Source organism: Protopterus annectens, chromosome 17.part0 (genome assembly GCF_019279795.1).
Source record: "Protopterus annectens isolate FY-2018-M chromosome 17.part0, PAN1.0, whole genome shotgun sequence".
Classification (NCBI taxonomy): Eukaryota; Metazoa; Chordata; order Ceratodontiformes; family Protopteridae; genus Protopterus; species Protopterus annectens.
The window spans coordinates 27,031,070-27,046,614 of record NC_056751.1 but is presented as its reverse complement, the minus strand read 5'-3'; positions in this window follow the sequence as shown (position 1 = coordinate 27,046,614).

Sequence of the window (15,545 nt, the reverse complement as noted above, 5' to 3'; positions counted from 1 at the left end):
AGATTAGTAACATTTTAAAAATAGTTAAATTATTTTTTTTAACTCAAAGACAACAAAAATAAGACACATAGCTGTAGAATCAAGATGGGAAAAGTGTACACATTCAGTTATTACACTTATAGATGCAATGTAGATGGTGCTCTTACAAAGCACAGATTACAAGAAATAAATATATGCATTATAGGCCATGGAAAATGCATATCACTAAAGAAAATGAGTTAAATAAGGTAGCATGCTTAGTACGCTTTCCAGTTTATAGTTAAGCCTGGCCCCGTGGTGCAGAAGGATAGTGCACTGACTGAGACTCAGGCAAGTGAGGTTTGATTAGTATTCTTGGCACTAAAAAAGCCAGCAGAGATTGGAAAGAGTGAAAGGGTATGACCTGCTTACTTCTCCTGAGGGTCATGAGGGTTGTACAAGTTCTGGTTCAAATGGAGTCAGTGCAACTTACTTAGCAGACACTGGGTCACTACAATTAAAGATTCTTGTACAAATTCAGGGTTGCTTGGAGGAGTGGCTCTTGCGATAGTTAGGGTACAGCATCTATGGTCACACCATTATACAGTCCTCCCTTTAGCTTTTCCAAGTGCATTCAGGCAGACAGGGAGAACAGCAATGAGTTGAATCACTCCTAATGGCTGCTTAAATGATGGTCTCTCCCTGCCAGCCCTCATTCCAGTGATGGCAAATGAATGAGCTGATTGGTTGAGAGAGGGCTGCTGATTCGCAGTCAGTGGTTTAGTGGGTGTCAAAAAAGTCAAAAAAAGAAAAAAACTTTGTTGTTAACCTGCCCAAAGCTATGCCAATAAACCTTAATGTGACTGAAATGAGATCTCTCACAGAAAACGCATACCATGATATTCCTCAGCCCAAGAAAAGTCTATCATTTTCAGTAAATGAAGAACACACTTGCCAGAAGTAATGATCACATCCCAGAATAATGTAGCTTATGAAAGAAGGATATTATCTGATACAGAGACTTCAGTTTAATTCTAGATGATATGACTATTTGTTGAGTGCAGATTTTCTGCAAGATCGTTTCACCTTTGTCCAGAAGGAGGTCAACACATGTCATTGATAACATGTGGGATCAATCCCCTGAACAAGAGATTAACATAACTGGAACTGAACAGGATGCCCAGGGTACATGCTAGATAAATGCACAGAAGGATTAAAAGAAAAAAATGTGTCATTCTTCATGCAAAAACTTTTAAAAGAAGAACATTGTTGGAAATTGTGAGACCAAATAGCAACAAATCCCTGTCACCAAATTTCATCTCAGTTCTTCCATACATGGTGACCCATTGTCAGGAAGAGACTAGTGACTAAGCACATATATCTCATCAATTTCTCTAAATGGCAGATATGGAGATCTGTCCCAATCTGATGTCATAAAAAGCATTTCCTTAAATGTCTGCAACTAATGTTCCCCAGATATTCCAAGTTCTGAAATGCCCCGCCATCACATTTGCCACCAGTTAGGAAACTAAACCTTTAAAAGTTGCCAGTCTAAAACCAGAATATCACATCCTTGTGTAGCCTACCTAAACTCCACAATGCTGTCTCTTTCAGAAAATGCATCCCCATTGAATCCCACATGCAAGTCCCCTATTCAGACTTGAAGACCAAGGGTTCTTACTGTTTCTGAATAAACTGAAAAAGTGTTACATGCATAAGAGTTTTTCATTGCCAACGATACCCGATGAACATATTAAAGGTGGAGTTAAACTGTATTTCATATCATAGAGCTACTTCTTAGTCCCTCTAACATTTTTTAATTAATGCAAAGCCACCCAAACAATCTGTCACTAATGTCACACTATGAAATCCTTGTTGCCAGCAGAGTCTCTATTATCTCAGTTATGCAGAGAGCTAAAATATACTGATTACCAGCTAGTAAAGAGAACCTCAGATTTGGCCACTGAATGCTTACTTCAGTCTTGTCTCTGACTAACATTTTACCCAAATTTTTAGTTGTACCACAGCCCAACAGCACCATGATAATCCATGTGCAAATCAATCTACCTTTGCTGCTGGAGAATATGCCAAGGATATTGTGAGTGAATACTGAATCATAGGTACTATGGTAATTATAACAATGGTTAATCACTAATCCGCAGGTATACACCATCCCACTAACTCCACATGTGAACACTTTCTTTATCACTTCATTCACAGTGCCTATTTTGCAGGAATTTTGATAAAATATCACCACAGTATTTTGATAATACAATAGAAAAGGGCACATGCCAATGAGGATGAGGTGAGCAGCCTGAAGACAGTAGGTAAGATATTGTGACATTAATTTTAAAGAAAGAGGCCTCAGCAAATTAGTGGAAAAGAGACACGTCATCCATCGCTTTTAAATCTTGGGCTTTGAGAGAAGCAGGAGTATTTTTTTTTGTGAAAAGTTTAATAGCAGATAAATTTGGGACTGCCACTCTCCTCCTCTACAAGCAGCTGTAAATGTGTCTGAAATAATTTCAGGCAGTAATCCAAAACATGTAAGGCCACACCAGAGCACTTCAAACAAGCAGATTGTTTTTGTGGAGAAGATATCCAATCAAGGGGTACAAGCATATCAAGCAGAACAATGAGGGGAAGGTGGGACTTTGACCAAAATAATGGCTAAGTATCATCTGCCATCATGGGCCAAAGTAACGGGTAAGTAACATCCACCATCCTAGTCTGAAGTAATGTCTAAGTACCATCCAACACCATGGGCTGAAATAACATCCAAGCACCATCTGCCACCATTGGCTGAGGTAATGGCTAAGTAACATCCACCACCTTGGGCTGAAGTAACATCTATGTACCATCCCCCACCATGGGCCAGAGTAATGGCTAAGTATCACCTACTGCAAAGGAGATAACAACAATGGCAACATCAGAATTTCTACAAACAACATATCACATTACACATAACACAGAGGTCAGACTAGGATTTAAGATTATTAATCCTTCTTTTAGGATATTCACTAAGGACAAAGTTTTGTTTCTATGTGTAAGATGTATGCATGTACATTTGCTCCTTGTAGAGGGCGGCCACGGTGGTGCAGTGGTTAGCATTGCCGCCTCACAGCAAGAGGTTCTCTGGTTCGATCCTCGGCTGGGGTGCCTTCTGTGCGGAGTCTGCATGTCCTCCCTGTGGTCGCGGTTTCCTCGGGTGCTGTTTCCTCCCACATCCCAAAGACATGCTGCAGGTGGATTGGACACTCTAAATTGGCCCTAGGTGTGCGTGTGAGTGTGCCTTCTGTGGAAGGTTGGGCGCCGGGCTGGCAACTCGACACCGTAAAACTGCACTGCCATTCAATGTGCGGACAAGGTGATCCGCTGTGGCGACCCCTAACCGGGAAAAAAGCCGAAAGAAGAAGAAGAAGAAGAAGAAGGGAAATATTCTTGAGACTATTACCATTCTGAAAGCATGCACATGTATGCTGAATTTCACTTGTTTATGCAATGATAGTACCAGAATCAATTTTAAACTTTAATTATTTGAGTGCCAAAGGTCATTATAAAACTGCCATGTGTATGCTATATTTGTTACCTGAAATGTTGTTGTTTAAGAAAGAATAACAAAGAAATATATCAGGGGATGCTTTATTTAATCCTCCTATTAGAGGTAACTGTAATTTAACCACTAATAAAAAGCTTATTTTAAAGTATTTACAGTATGGCTTACCCAGATTCTGCTACACTTTGCTGTGAGGGAAAGGTTGGTTTGCTTTTTATTTGTTGTATTTTGTATTAGTTTATTGCCTTTTTATATTTTGAGTGTTGTAATTTGTTTTCTTTACCTTGTGTTTTGCTTGTGTTCTGTTTTTAACTGCATATTAAAACTTCAAAAGACACCACAGCTCTGTCTCTTGTGAGTCAGGCAGAACTTTTTCCCCACTCTCCCACCCTGTCACTGTTGTGTTTTAAATACCACTGTCTTTCTAGGTGCCTGCCTCTTATGTTAATTTGACCATATATCTCATTTCCTCTCTGCTTTCACTGGCTTGTGTAAGCACAAAATTATCATTTTGTGAAATCACTCCCCTTCAGCTATTTAAATTTATTGGCCATTCTACTGTATTCCATAGTACCAGAATACAAACGTGATCACCCCCTTTCAATCTATCTTGCTGTTTTAAAAATAGTGACTCTCTACTAAAATTGTACTTTTTAGACAGGTAAAACTTAAGTTACCTACTTTCACATCTAACTTCTCTACTGCACGCTGACGTGCTTAGGATAAACCATTTTTTCATCTTACATTTAAGCATCCCTGTGACTAGCACTTGCTCTAACACCTGCTGGAAAGCACTAGGAAGCCTTAAACTGATACAAGTACTCAACTCTCCTTATTAAGGAGAAATGAATCATAGGCACTAAACAGCCTATAATTGCAAAGTACCTTGCTAAGGTAAGGGAAAAACAGCTGCTGTACTTTTCAAAAAAAAATACCAAACCAGGCATGTCCAAGGGTCAGTTTTCATTGATTTCTCCTGTCCACCTGGTGAATCTGGACATACTTGGGCAATGCAGCAATTACCTCAAGTACACAGACAACCCTTTCCTCCTACCAACCAACACTACAACCTGTGAGAGATGCACTTACATAGCCAAACTGGAAGCAAAGCTCTCTCCACCCAAGATTGTGCTAGACAGTCAAGAAAAGAAGGTTAAAACCCGCACTACACCTCAAGCAACAAATAGCCCTTCCAAACTCACACCACCAACGCCCACACATACCAACACTAAATCCACATATGCGGAGGCCCTTAACTGTAACCTGCCCAAGCAACAAGGACCTCCGAAGCTGAAACACAAACAAACACCAATCACAACCAAAGTGTCACATAGCTCACAACATCAGTGTGCCAGCCAGCAACAGCCCCTAAGGTAAGATAACATACCTAACACTTTAGTCATAGGTGACTCTATAGTCAGGCACACTGATGTCCCACTCACCAGGCTGAACAAGGAGAAAATTACAGTGAGCTGCCTGTCAGGTGCCAGGATCTGCCACATAACTCATGCACTCAAGTCACTCTACAACAAGTACAAATATGACTCTGTCATTGTCCATGTTGGAGTGAATGACTTGAGATGTACCTCCCTGGACTACATGAAAAGAGACATGAAAGAGCTCTTGGATCATGTGGCCAAGGCAGGTATAACCCTAGCCCTGAGTAGCATCCTACCTTCACCTAGAATGATACCACAATATAAGAACAAAATGATTGACTTCAACAATTGGCTAAGCTTCTGGTGTCATTCAAAGCAGATCCAGTATCTGTCTGCCTGGGGTGACATGATCGACAGACCACGATGCTTCGCCAGAGATGGTCTGCACCTGTCACCCCTGGGATTTAGGTTACTAGCTAAGGGTCTTGCCACCCCTATAGTGCCTTTTTTAGGCAAAGTTCAAAGGAAAAAAACACCACAGTAACAGGTACAAGCATGCAAAAATGGAGAACACTAATATCTGTGCAGTAACTGAGACCTGATTCAAGGCTCCAGAGAGCACCCCTGCAATACCAGGCTATAACCCTTACCACACTTTTCGGCCACCAAACCAGGATTGAAACACTAAAGGTGGAGGAATGTCCATATTCGCCAAGGTTAGTTGCCCAACACAATGCGTCTGAAATTCTCCAGGTGCAACTAACACTAGGTAAGACTGCACTCCAAATTGTAGCTTGCTACAGATCCCCCACCATGCCCCAAGATTCTCACTACACCTTTCTAAACATACTGGAAAATATTAATATACAACCAAACACCTTAATACTGGGAGATTTCAACTACCCTGCCATTAACTGGGAAAACTAGTCATGTACTAACACCTTTGCCCAACAGTTCTTATATTTCATAAATTCCAATGCCCTGGCTCAACTAATCCATAGTCCCACCAGGGGCTCCTATATCCTAGACCTGGTCATTGCTAACATGGGAAATCGATGCTCCACACCTATGGTCACCCCCTCGTTGGTCAGGTCAGACCACTCCACAAGGGGGGATCCACCTTGGATCCTGTGAAATACCACCCTATCAGTCTGATTAGCCTGATTTGCAAGGCCATGGAATGTATTACCATGGAACTTATAAACAAAGACATTGGCAACCTTAAAACACTGGACCCCACCCAGTTTGGATTCCTGAAGGGATGATCTTGTCTCCTGAACCTGATTGACTTCTTCATATCAGTCTCCAGGGCTGTGGATGAGGCTAAAGCAGTCCACACAGCCTATCTGGACCTCGTCAAGGCCTTTGACACCATCCCCCACTCTGGAGTCATAGATAAACTTACTAAACTGAGCATTAATCCCTGCCTCACTTGATGGGTTGTCAACTGGCTTACTGACAGAAACCACACTGTAAAAGTAGCTGACTCCAAATCCAGCTCCAGACAAGTGACAAGTGGAGTACCTCAGTGTTCAGTCTTCTCTGAAGTACAGGCCAACACTAAGGGACTCTGGCTAACAAAGTTCACAGATGACTGCAAACTGGGAGCCATTATTGAATCCCCAAATGATGTGGATACTCTACAAAAAGGCCTTACAGAAACAGATGTTTGGTGCCAGAGCCATGGGCTCAAGTTCAATGCCAAGAAATGTATAGTTATCCCCTTTGGGAAAAAACATGTACCCGTGAATTACCGCATAGGTGGCAGTACACTAAACACCGAAAGTGTGATGAGAGACTTAGGGAACAGGTGGACAGTGGTCTCACCTTCAATATCCACATCGCCATAACAGTCAGGAAATCCTTCTATGTGGCACACCTCATCACTAAGGGCTTTTCATCCAGAAAAAAGGAGGTCATTGTCCCACTGTACTCATCCCTCATTAGACCCATTATAGAATACAACACCCCATTTGGTATGTACCTGTCAAGACATCTGCAACAACTGGAAAGGCCGCAGAAATACCTCACTAAAAGAATCACAGGCCTAAAGCAGATGCCCTATGCTGACTGCCTTAAAAAACTCCAGCTATACTCTGTCACATATCATCTACTCTGAGGAGATCTCTGCTTGACATACAAGGCCATGTCAAGCCCAAAGCTGTTAGACATGCTACCACTTAAAGAAATCCCAATCCCTCAGAGCCACACACTCCAGGGATCTAAACCTTGTCATGACAATAAACAAATCATGCTGGAGGGATAGGTTCCTGACTCAGAGACTCCCCAGACTCTGGAATAGACTGCCCATACATGTCAAGCAGAGTGCCTTTTTGGCCCTCTTCAAAAGGAACCTTGATGACTGGATGGGAGAAAGGAAATTCACCCCAGGGATCACGTCAGTCGCACTGTTAGACAGGGGTCCAAAGAAGTAAATAGTGTGGGAAGAACTAGCCAGGGAATTGTTATGGCTAGGCTTGTGTAGGCCCTAGGGCTGATAGCCTAGTACCAACCTATGAACCTAATGAACCTATGAACCTGATAGTTCTGTTATCTTTATGTCTGCCGATAAAGAAGGTGCCTTAGTAGAAATAGATGCTTATACATATTAGCAAAAAATGTCTAGTATGCTAGAAAATCCAGGGGAATATTAAGTTATTTGTAGAAATGAATTGAATAAAAGTTACAGAATGATCAAGTATCAGGTTTCAGAGTGGTTATGGCTTGGTTTGATAAATATTACTATGGCTTATTTTTATCCATTAAACATCCTGCAGTAGGCACTTTATTTGGTATACATAAAGTGTACAACCCTTTAGACAATCCCCTTTGAGGCCAATATTTGATACCAGAAGGAATAAAATTGACAGCCACATTTGTGGAAAATTATACAATTCTAGACGTGCAAAAAAGGGCATTATTTATAAAAGATTAATTTGATTTTGTTAATTACTTAAAGAATGTCAAGATAATTGAGTCAGACAACTTTGTTGCAATGGATGTATGTTCATTATGCATAGTTATTTCCTCTGACATTGGAATTCTGTTAGTTTTTAATGAATTATTTTATTGACCTGGATAAAATTAGTTATGGATACTTCAGACTTGGTACTTTCTAATGAATGTTTTATGTATGGAATAGCTAAGGGAGGCAGTCATATCTTCCTCCTATGCTAATTTATTCATAACTCATTGGAAATATTTCATTTTCAGTGCTGGATATTGAAATAATATGTTTTATAAGCATGTTATTGATAATATTTTAATATGGAACAATGATGACATCTCGCATGCTCATTTATTTTCTTCTACACAAAGTTATTTTTCAATGTCTGCATTCATTTTTAACAATTATTGGAAGGTAGCTGGATTTTTATTGGCATATTATGCAGAAGGGGAGGTTACTTTTCGCATTCCTTTGGGTTGTATATGATTCAATATACTTACTGATTTTCTGAAATAATTGGCTAATTTTGAATCTAGGTAAAATCAGTTATTAAGATGCAATTACTGTTAAGAATGATTGACAGATTTGTATGGCTATCTATCCAAGGACATTATGAGTAAGCATTTTTTTTGTCTCTCAGCAGTGTGTACCTGCATGGGTTAAAGAAGAATACTGTTAAAGGCCAAACTGAAGGAGCCAGCAGACTTGCTATTAATGATGGCCTTTTTATAATGAAATCGATAAGCTGAGCTGAGATGTTTTGTAACAGAGGATATCCTGAACAATTGGTCAAACCTTCGAAAGAAGAAATAAAGAACAAAAGCAACAGTGTGTACAAACCTGTCATTAAGAGTTCAGTAGACAAGATGGGTAACATCTATCATAGAGATAGTTATTTATACAGCAAATTCAACCTAAATATGATACTACCTTTTAGTACAGATATTGATACTATCAGGAATGTGATTTGAAATAACTGGAGAGTTGTACATAATTCTTAGAACACTTGTGAGGTTCTAGGTCACTGTAAGGGAAGAATCTAAAAAAAATCGTTAACAACAGAAAAGATCTGACATCAATAAAAATAGAGAAAAGGTATGTTGATGAGCAGTGTGTGAAACTAATACAAGGTGCTTCTGAGAGTATTATAAATGGAAATAACTTTTATATTCCTGGCCATTCCAATTGCCTTTCCCGATCTGTTGCTTATGTTGCTACATCTAAATAGCGCCATAGATTTTGTGGGATGCTCTACTCATGCACTAGTAGCTTATGCCACATTTGTTCATTGCCACTTGTTTGAAAAAGTTAAGTCCTCAAACTTTCACTAGCCTAATCTCCCATTTCTATAAAGCCTTTCCAATACCCAACCATATATGACTGCATATCCCTAACAGAATCATACCTATAACCTTAAAACACCCACGCAGTTCCAAACCTGAGTCCTCACTCACTTAGCCCAAAATTCAGCTTCTCCTCCTTAACTCTGAAGTCCCCAGTTGCTCCCTAAACCTAAAACTCTAATCATCTCCCTAAACATAAATTCCCTGACCACTCCCTAACCTTAAAACTCCCCATCTCCAAACCTAACATTCCCCTCTCACTCCCTAACCCTAAAATTCCCTTCCCAGTGCCTAACTGTAAAACTCTGTTTCCATTCCCTAACTATAAAATCCCCTTGCCAGTCCCTAACCCTAAAATTCCCCTCCCGCTCCATCCCCACAACTAATGCACTTATCTCATTCAAATTCAAATAATGTGTTTGGGTACTATGCAGCAGCTGCTTGCCCAAACTCATATCCGAGTTGAGCATGAGCGTCAACCTACATGAGCTACAAGATGCTTGAGTCTCTGGCTTCAGGACTTGAGCACTTGTAGTAGACCTTATTTTATGTAGTTTGCACTACATGAAAATTACAATAAAGAATATATGAATAGATTTGTGCCATGGTGGTTAGCAATGCAGATAGTATGCTATGTAGGCTTTCTTTGATATGTAATAGTTTCAAAAATATATATTCTTTGTATTAGGCCATGATGATTTTATTCTGGGAGGGGGGGTGATGAAACAGATTTTAAACTAAAAGTAGTTTATGTGCAAGTAAGCATGGACACTTGTGTAACACCAGTCTTAAGTGATAACAAATATTTATTAATTAAGACTAAAATAATACCTTATTCTGCACTTTTGACATTATTTTTATATGTATTGTTATTATTTTTTTATTGTATGACCAATCACATTTCTTAACATTGATCATGTTTTGAAGCATTATATATGTTAGTCATTTTTCAAATGTTTCCACACTCTGAAGACTTCATCTTATTGATGAAAACACTCATTGTGAAAGTGCCAATAAATATCTCCTGAATTTTCAAATATCTTTTAGTGTGGTTTTGAACCTTGAAATGTAATGCTTCCATGTACAGAACAAAAAGGAGATGTATCATGGGAAACTCATACCATGTTTCACAGTGTACTACAGTGTGGAAAAATCTTTCTGCCATACCAGGGCCTAATTAAATACTGTCACCTCAATAAAGCATAGTCAAGCTACTTGCCTATCTACATGTAAAGCTAAAATTTCTTCAAGGCAATAAAACTGATTCTAGGATAGCCTGTTGAAGGTTGCCTCTGCACCAGTATGAAGTGCAGTTTGAGTATCCTTATTGCCCAGTGCACGTTCAGAAAATGCCTCTGGTACAATCTCTTGATTGATTGAGGAGAAGATACTCTACTTGGTTAGGATGCACCAGACCTCTGACAAAGTCACTAATACTAGTTTACCCATAATGCCATATATATGTTGTAATTGACAAGTACCTGATTTTGGTGAGATAGACAGAAGGGCAAGTCTCTGAGTGGTTTGGCCTGTGGTACTTTAAATTTCAGCTATACTAAAAAGTTATTTGGCTTTCCTGAATTCAGCAACACCTTAGGGGACATAATGTTTTACTAAATTACTTATGAAATATTTAAAAAATCACTAGTTGTGTCAACTTTATTTAAATAATTAAATAACTAACACAATGGTCCATTTTGTTTTCTTGAGCTTAGCTGTCCTAATCAGTACATTACAATTCTGCAGTAATGGTAGCTCTTGGCGATAACGTGTTTTTGCATTAATGCCTAGCAGGAACTCTTGTTCTCTAGAATGTGAGGCTAAATACAGATGTCAGTTGGAGGAGGGCTCAACAGCATTAAAGACATCAGATATTCCAACAATGATTTCTATCCCTCAGTACAGCTCCTGCTCATGCTCACTGATCATGTGAACAGTCAGGTATACATGAACAGGACACTTAAAGCCATCTAATATCACTAGCAGAGGAGAAGAAGAGTGTGAATGACTGTCTCCGAAATGTCCAGAAATCCCAGGAGCTAAGTGAATAATCTCTTTGACATGCTCTAAACCTACTTGTTAATATAGCAGTGAGAGATATAACTACCTTTTATTATACTGTGAGCAGACAAAGACAAAGGGTGACTTTTAAAGGAGGAACAAGTCTCTTTCAGTTCTATGCAAACCCATATCTTAACTCTTCTGGGCTGATTTCCATAGGTACCTGACTAATGGATTTCCACCATTTGTTCCAAAACACTAGAGCTCCCATATCCACCAATACTCATAGCCTGGTTGCACTGTCAATTGGTAGTTCTGTCCAGTGGTGTCAACTATCTGGTACTGACTGTACTACAATCCAGTTCATGTGTCTGCATGTCACATTCCCTTACCTATATCAGAAGAACACAAACATCTTCAACAGCAGACTCAAATAAAATATGAAATTTCTTGAATCAGATGTAAGAGCACAGGTAACTGTTAGCCATAATGAGGTAAGTGTCCACACACCTAAATACATCTTCCATCACCAGACCATCCCTTTCTGTAAAAGAGATAACCTTGCAAAATCAACCCCCTTTCTGCATTTCAAAATTATTATCCCTCTTTTGCAACAAAAACAGAAGGTTTAGAGTAAAAAGCAAAACGGTATGCCCCATCCAAGTTAACTACTCATGTTCCATGTATAATAAATGCATCTCCAGTAGACGCACAACATCTGAGCTTGTATCCATTAAAGGCTAAAACAGTCTGTCACTTGGGTGGTTGCTAGACCTTCATGTTTGTGCCAGTTAAAATGCAAAAAATTATGGTCACAGGCAAAAAAAGTTCAACATGCCAAGGAAAAGTGAGGCAGATAAGACAGAGGATCATACTGAAATGTTTATGGTAGTTTCACAAGAGAAGCAAATATGTTTGCCTCTAAAAAGAAAAAAGAAAAAAAACAAACTTCCTGTCTGGCAGAAGACATACATTCAGTGAGAAGTACTTCTGCCTCCAAGAAAAACTTTGCCACACTCCAGACTGTCTGTGACAGTGTTCGCTGATTTATTACAAGCTTAACTCTCTGTGAGAATCACTGTATCATCCTAGAAAAAGCCAGATGGCTACCCATAAAACAAAGATATAACCTACTTTTAATATCCCAACTCTACAAACTACTTCAGTTACACACATTAACATTTACTCCACTTGCAAGTAGACTTCAAGAAAAAGAATTCCTCTTACAACCTAAGACACTACTCACCAGCCACAGCAACTCTCATTACTCCTAAAACCAGACTCCACAACATGCTTTACTCTTTGGCAAGCTCTCTCCATCGACATTAAGGAAATCAGCACATATACAACTGAAAAAGCATTTCTTTATCTAAACCCAATGCTTTTGCTTCAACATGGGACATACCACCTAACCTATCTCCTTTTTGAGTTTCTTTTCCTTTCTCTAGATTAACTAAAGATCAACCCATATTAGAAATTAATGTATATATTGTACATTACATTCTGCTTGATTGTACATTGCACTATGCTTGTTCATTAGTGTGTATATACACAGTTTTTCTATGTAATTAGTCTGAACTACACTGTTGTTGCTTATATTTCTGTATTTTTTGTTTGAGAAATATTTTGTATTACACCAAGGCTAAGCCTGAAATTGGTCAATATTGGTCAGTGCACTACCCTGGTAAACAAATGAAATAAGTACTATGCAGAATCAGTATGCAGAGTTGGACAATCTGAAAGAAAGGGTCGAGGACTTGGAGGAGGAGGAGAGGTCTGTACTATGAACGAAGCTGCAGGAGCAAATTTACAAGCTGAAAGAGCTCAGTACAGCAATCTCCTGGTAGTTTAACAAGCTCAACGACATGAGCAAAAGGGTATGCTGAACTAGCAAATAAATTATAGGTGTCTCTAAACAACTGCCAGAAAATGAGTTAAAAATGCTATTGTGAGGCTTCTACACAAGAGACTTAATGCAAATCAATGTCCTAAGATAGAACGGATCCATAGACCGGAGAAGAAGAATATGCCAGGAAAACCCCAAGGGTTATCTTACATGTATGCACTCCTAAAGAATGAATTAAGCAATCATGGGGCAAGCTAGGGCAATTTGGACTATATCTTATCATGGTATGTGCTTACAATAGATGATGACTTGTCAGAATAACTACTTAACCAGAGGAAAGACTTGCGTCTCCAAACTGATGACCTAAAAGTATAAAGGATAGAGTCACGTATCAGCTAACCTGCTACCTTAACAATGCAGTGGGAGGAGAAGAGAATAAGAATGCAGAATGAAGAGTTTCAAAGCTTCCAGAACAGAATGTACAAAACGAGAAGCCAGGGAGTGGTAAGTGAATCAAAGATGTCATAAGATGGAGGGACAAGCAGATATGAAGAATACAGCTAATACCAACATAGCAAAAGAAACAAAGCAAGATCAAAGAAGATTGATCTATCTGAGGATTGTAAATGTGAAGCTGGGCCTACAGAGGACAGAATCATTTCAGCAAGAAAAGATTGCCAATTTGCCAGTCAAACTATTCAGGGGTAGAAGTTAAACAAGTAAACAGTGCACCCTTGACAAGGAGTTTGAGGAGTATTCCCAGAGATGTTGTAGGGAACTATACATAGAAATGCAAACAGAGGAGTAAGAGAGATGAAAGGAATGCAATCAGTCTACGAGGATGGGCAAAATGCAATATATGATAGATCTAAAGAGGCAGACAAGTTTTACTGGAGTGCAGAAGGTTTGTAAAAGCTGACTCAGCAGAATCAGATATAAGAGAGCACAGAGCACAGAAAAGGGGCACAGAAGATGACAAAAAAAGAAAAGCAGAAATTGGAAATGATCCAAAAATGTCAGAAATAGATGTATAGATACAGGTGAAACCAAACCATAAAGACAGACTGACTTCAGTTCCATTTTAAAGGGGGTTGCATTGGTCAGTGCATGGTCTGAGAGTGGCAGTGTCTGGAGGGGTAGACTGGAGGAGCTCTTAGTGGACAAGCAATATGGAATGAGAAAGTTATAAAAAATGGAATGTGTTTTTTTTTTAAGTCTTTACTGAATGTTGTTGTTTGTAGTTGCATGGTACTCAGTGTGTGGGAAATTATGAACAGACAACACAGCTAAGAGCACTGCAAACTGAAAAATACAGAAAATATTGAAGCTGTAGGCATTGGATTTTTTTTCCAAGTAGAAATGACAAATGCAGGGAAGGGATGGACAAAAGAGGTAGTTACTAAAAGGTTAAGCAGGTGTAAATGGGTAAGGTTGTGTAGAAGTTATTGTGACCACCAGTAATACTTTAGGCCAAAATGTATTAATCTAGTGTTATCACACAGGAATAAGAGGATACAAGTAGACACAGAAAGACATCACTGGCAAGCATGGAGTGAATGCTAAAGAGAGATGGGGAAATTTATCACAGAAGTGACCCTATCTACCTAATGGACAGAGGCAGTGCTTAAACACCCTGTCTAACAGTAGGACCCACTAATACACTGAAGGTGTGATTCTAACAACTAATCCTTTATAAATGAAATGCATTTAAATAAAATTATTTCAAAGATAGCCAAGCACCTATGGGGTGACATAGCTAGGCAACAAACAGGTAACAAGGCTTGGCTTAAAATGTCTCACCAGAGATGATAGCCTAGTTTTTCCTATGAACCTATGAACACTGTATTTGGGACAGAGAAGATTCAGAACAAAAATGGAAAATAAACTGTTGATAGATGGAAGATACATATGAAACAAGGCTGCACTTACCACAGAAAGCGAACAGAAAAGGATAGGAACAATAGAAATTAGGAGCTTGAGGATGGCACAGGCATGAATTGACTATGCAATACCAGGAGATTGCTGGACTGCAGAAGGGAGGGTGAAATCTGATTATAGGTGAATACTACCAAAGAATGTTTATTTATGCTCAGAGGAGGAACCTGGAGAAAGGGAACTCTCCTGGGCTTGAATGGTGGGACAAGAGCAAGACACTGAACAGACAAGAGAGAAGGATCAGAATGATAGTAAGAGTAGTAACCTGGATTATAATGAGGATAACTCAATCCAAGCAAAAAGATAGAGGTGCAGATGAAATTAAGCAGGTAGGGAGCAAATGTAATAGTGTTGCAGGAAACCAAACTGAGAACAAGAAAGATAAACTCAGAGGAAATTGTGTGGGGATATCCCAGAAGGAGAAGTAACCATATAGTATTGTGAGGTGGGGGGATCTGCAATATTCCTTAGAATGGGTTTGCAGTCTATTATAGAGCAGGGTGTTTGGAGGGAGAAGGTAAGCGGATCATAGGGTAAGGTAGAATATTGGGAGAGAGGTGGAAAATTAACAAATAATCAG